Below are 5,763 nucleotides of genomic sequence, written 5' to 3' on the forward strand. Positions count from 1 at the left end.
GTGATGTGACATGAAACAAGAAGTTACTTCAATATTCCTGAATTTATGAAGGCATAATTTTTGGCCTAATATGTGGTCAATTTTGGAAAAGGTTTTGTGGGATGCTGAAATGAATGTTCTGTAGAGTTTGGGTGGAAAGTTCCAGTAGGTCTACTTGATCTATGATGTTGTTAAGTTTTATTATTTCCCTGTTTATATCTGCTTGGATGACCTGTATATTGACGATAGTGGAGTACTGAAGTCTCTGATTCTGATGGTTTTCATGTTTATTTCTGTTTTATTGTTGAGTAGATTTTGTATTATAAACTGTGGTACCCCTGTGTTTGGTGCATCTATCTATTTATTAATGTGATATGTTCATGTTGGATCATACCCTCGATGACTAAGAAGTGGCCTTCTTTGTCTTTTTTGATTATTATTGCCTTGAAGTTTATTTTATCAGATATTAATATAGAAACACCTACTTTTTTATTTCCATTTGCTTGGTATATCATTTTACAACCCTTCACCATGAGGAAGTGTCTATCTTTAGTAGTGAGCTGAGTTTCTTGAAGACAGCAGATAGAAAGGTCCAGTTATTTGATCCATCCTGTTTACCTAGTCTTTTGATGGGAGAGTTTGGACCATTTATATTTAAATTTATTATTGTGAGGGTTGAATTAATCCATGGTATGATGAGGTATTTTATGATATTTGGTGCTTTCTTGTATTTTAGACTATGTTGATCCTGGTCACGTTTGGTTTTTGTGATCTTCTTATTGGATCTTAAGATTGGTTGTTCTGTCTGTAGCATTCCCGCAAGTATTCGCTGCAGCATTGGTTTTGGCTTCATATAGTCCTAGAATTGACTTTTTTTCATGGAAAGATTTTTCTTTCACCATCTATTATTAGGGATACTTTTGCTGTGTAGAGTAGCTTGGCTTGAAAGCCATAGTTTTTCTGACTTTGAAGTATTCCATTCCATGCCCTTCTGTCTTTCAGGGTTTCCATTGTGAAATCTGTTGCAATTCTGATGAGATTGCCTTTGTATGTTGTGAAATAGACACCTTCAAAAAACCATCCCCACCCACATAAACAAGTACAAATAGCTAGAATTCTAACTTGGTTTTTCATTGTAGGATGGGGGTCTGAGATATGTTATTGGTGATATACCTCCTTTCATAAGCCATATATAGGATAGGTTGAACAAATATAAATCATACCTATCAGGTGAACATAACCAATGAGGACAGTTTGGGGAGTTTTTTATTTAAAGGCAACAGTAGCTGACTAAGCATGGACCGGCAGAGGCAGAAGTCATGAGTTAATTTTAGAGTTTAGTACTGTAAGCTAGCATCAGACAAGGGAGGCAATTAGTCTGATTCTTTGCTTACATTGTAGCATGTTGGAGTTACAGTTTCTTATTCAATGTGTAAGAACATATAGGCTGCCAAAATTAACAATATATTTTGGATGTCAATAATGGAGCTCTAGGAGAGTCTTTTTTGGACCTGTAAGGAGTTCTTTGACTCTCAGCATTGCCATCTGTTAGGATAAGTCAAGGCCTTGCTGACCAAGTGGCTGTACCACTTTTGTGAAGCCTGGAGGACTGATTGTCCTCTGATGTCACTCTCGTGTTTCATATACACTGACTTAGAATTCATCTCTGGGTCTCCATATCCTCTCTGATCAAGAGGACATGTGACTTACCCGAGGCTAGGAGTTAGCAAGTGTCCCGTCATCTCCTATGGTCTTCTGACCTGGGAGCAGGAACAAAAATACTGGTTATCTTCTTAACTCTGATGTTTCTAATTGACTTTGGCTTCTATATATGGTTATTAATCACTCAGAGAGAGTGTACATATCTGATTAGTAGAAAAGATTTAGTCAAAAAGGTGCACAACGTATCTTGTTGGCAAAGCAGATCTGAACAAAAAATAACACAAAAACATTCTTATTAGTATGTAAGTTTAGTTGTCAGGTGACAGTGTAGCTACATCTGGGTCACAGAAAACATACATATTTCATCTTTTTGTTTGTTTGTTTCTTTGCTTTTTCGAGGCAGGGTCTTACTGTAACCCAGGCTGACCTGGAATTCACTATGTAGTTTCAGGGTGGTGATATTCCTACCTCTGCCTCCCGAGTGCTGGGATTAAAGGTATGTGCCACCACACCTGACACATTTTATCTTTTAAGTACCTGTAAGCTAGAAGCACAGGCAGAACATTTTAGTAGCAATGAAAGCAATATCTTATCAATTTATATAACTTTAAGCCAATTGGATTAATCCAGATATTGTATGTCAGGCAAAGATAATACAGTATAAAAACTTGGCATCTGTTGTCAGGTGTTGTGGCACATGGCTTTAATCCCAGCACTCGGGAGGCAGAGGTAGGAGGATTGCCGAGAGTTCGAGGCCACCCTGAGACTACATAGTGAATTCCAGGTCAGCCTGGACCAGAAAGAGACCCTACCTGGAAAATTAAAAAATAAAAAAATAAAAAAACCTTGGCATTTGAGTTTGAAAGCAACTTTGGATAGTTTGTATACCTACACATGTACCAGTTACTCCCATATCTGGAAGCAGAGCAGCAGTTTAACATTATTTTTCTAGGGCAGGAATCATATCTTAACTATCAATATATACATAAGCAATGAATTTACTTAAAAGAAACCTTGACAGAGACTGATTATACATAGCTTAAAAATAAAGTCAAATATGGTAATTGTTGAGTTAACCTAGCCTGATTCTAATATACCTTAGAGACATTATTACAAATGCAAAGCAATTTTGAACTGCTTTGTAGCTTAATTAAATAAACATTTATGGCTGTTATATTAAGCTTAAGTGAGCTGTTTGTTTTGGGAGATCTAGTTGGTCTCTCTGATCAACAGTTCACTGTGGATATAGACCACATCCTGGTACAGGGAATTACAGGCCAGCACCAAGAAAAAAGAGAAAGCAACAGAAGAAAAAGACACAGAAGAAATTTGAGGTTAGTTTTCATCTCACTCTTGCTGGGCCGCTTAGAGTCAGAAGATCCCTTTAAGGCAACTTGAAGGCCCCACCTTTTATGCTGATTTCCAGGATATAGTATCCTATAGCACCACTTCAATTTGTGTTCAGATTTTGTGTTCCCCCACTCCCACCGTTTTCCTACCCCAGAACCCTATCCTCCCTAATGTCCAAGCATCAAGATGCTATTCAGTTATGTCAAAAACTTGGGCTGACACAGGCTAGGAACTGCAGATAAGTGAGATTGCACATGATTGTCTTACTGTGATTGTGTGAGTTCTCTTAAAATGATCTGTTCCAAGTTCATCCATTTTTCTAAAAATTTTAATATGTCATTTCTTTCTGTGGATAATTCCATCGTGTAAGTATACCACACCATGGCTATCCATTCAACCAATGATGGGCACCTGGGTGGATTCCAGTTTTTAGCTAATATCAATTCAACAGCTGTAAACATGGTTGAGCAAATATTTCTGAACAGAGATTTGGAGGTTTTAGTGTAAATACCCAGTAAGGGAATAAAAGGGTCTGCTGATAACTCTATATGCATCCTTTTGAGGAGTCTCCAACTTGATTTCATCAGTGGTTGTACCAGATTACATTCTCACAGTGAACGAGGATTCCTATTGCTCCACAGCCTCACCAACATTTGTTTTCATTTGATTTTTTAATGTTTGCTATCCTTACTGCAGTAAGGTGGAATTTCACAGTTTCACTTTTTCTCCAAAAATTCTGAGGATACATTTGGACTTCTCTAAGAGAAACAAGGCATATTTCTGATCCTATCACTTTATAATTTTTTAAGAATAAAAATTTTTAATTAAAAAAAAAATTTCCTGTGAACAGACCATGAGGGAACTGTAAGATACACTTAAAGGGCCCAATATCAGGATCATTGGAATACCAGAAGGAGAAGAATTTCAGGCCAAAGGCATGGAGAACTTATTTAACGAAATAATTGAAGAAAACTTCTCTAGTCTCTTAAAAGAAAAGCCCATAAAGGTACAAGAAGCCAACACAACTCCAAACAGACTGGACCAAGAAGAAATTCTCCAAGACATATTATCGTTAAGACTCTAAACATTGACACCATAGAGAAAATCCTAAAAGCAGCTAGGGAAAAACAGCACACCACTTTCAAAGGTAACCCCATCAGAATTACTTGAGACTTTTCAATGGAAACCCTGAAAGCTAGAAGGGCCTAGAAAGAAACACTGCAAAGTCTAAGAACCTATAGACTCCAACCCAAACTACTCTCCCCAGCAAAAGGATCCCTCATAATAGATGGTGAAAGAAAATCTTTCCATGACAAAACTCAGCTTTACAACTATATGAACACAAAACCAAACCTACAGAGAGTATTTCAGGAAATTCTCCAGAGATAAGAAACAAATAACCAAACTCAAATGCCTACGAGAAGCAGTTCACAATAACCAAAGTCAGTAGGCCCAAAACCTTCAAAGTCCATGAGAACACCAACACAAATCTACCATCACAATATGACAGGAACCAAATATAATCTCACAGTCATTATCCTAACTATTAATGGCCTTAATTCACCCATCAAGAGACACAAGCTGAGCGCTGAGTGGCTGATGAGCGGGGTCTGCGCCCACAGACTGTCTCCACCTCCCGCGCTCCCCCGTGGGCCTAACGCTCCTTCCCCTGCCTGCCCGCCTGCACGTGCGGCCCCAGAGCCAGTGCGAGCTCCTGACTCTGGGCCTCAGGTAGTGAATACTGACTCTGCAGGGAAATAGAAGAGTACTTTTTGAACAAAAAATATGCCTCCCAAGTTCAAGAGCCACCTAAATGATGATGATGTCACTGGCTCTGTGAAAAGTGAAAGGAGAAATCTTTTGGAAGATGATTCAGATGAAGAAGAGGGCTTTTTTCTAAGGGGACCATCTGGACCAAGATTTGGACCTAGAAAGGATAAAATTAAGCATGTTCAGAATCAGGTGGATGAAGTTATTGATGTCATGCAAGAACATATCACAAAGGTAATTGAAAGAGGGGAGAGACTAGATGAACTACAGGACAAATCAGAAATCTTATCGGATAATGCAACTGCTTTTAGCAACAGATCCAAACAGCTTTGAAGGCAAATGTGGTGGTGTGGATGCAAAATAAAAGCCATCATGGTATTGATTGCTGCTGTCCATTTGCTAGTGATTATCATTCTGATAGTTGTGAGATACCATACTTGACTTGATGGCAGAGCTCCTCATTAAACAAGATCTGGGACAATAAGAACAACAAAAGATTTCTGCATAATTTAAATGAAACTTATGTATATAACTTTCAATTTTTCTTTTTCAAAAAAGAGGTAAGTACCATTTCAAATTGGAACATTGAGAATGTTTCAGTTATCTTCTTCCCGCCTGACAAAATGTGATTTGAGTAGTTACATTTAAGGCAAAGATCTTTATTTTGTTTTATCCCAAGGATCTAATTTGACACTAGATACTTGCCAACTCATTATTTGTATATATTGTTAAACACTGATAAGAAATTTCATACTTACATTTTAGTGGCAGAGAAACTTATATTATTGCTTTAAAGTGAGAGTCAGGCGGGGGGTCAGGAAGCCTATGAAGAGTACCAAATCATTATGCTACAGAGATGCATAAACATCCCATCAACATGTGCAAGACTATCACAATTCTCCTATTATAGTTGCTTTGTAGGCAATTTCCACTTTCACTGCTGTGACAAAAGTGAAATGTAAATGTTTCTGCCTTCAGCTATAACTAAAAACATTCCAGTAA

General features: G+C 37.8%; 1 pseudogene; it reads left to right on the top strand.

Moving 5' to 3' along the window:
- The first annotated feature begins 4,750 nt into the window (after window positions 1–4,750).
- Window positions 4,751–5,234, top strand: LOC123457406 (annotated as a pseudogene).
- The last annotated feature ends 529 nt before the right edge of the window (window positions 5,235–5,763 follow it).

The sequence above is a fragment of the Jaculus jaculus genome, unplaced genomic scaffold, assembly GCF_020740685.1.
Source record: "Jaculus jaculus isolate mJacJac1 unplaced genomic scaffold, mJacJac1.mat.Y.cur mat_scaffold_44_1_1196519_arrow_ctg1, whole genome shotgun sequence".
NCBI lineage: Eukaryota > Metazoa > Chordata > Mammalia > Rodentia > Dipodidae > Jaculus > Jaculus jaculus.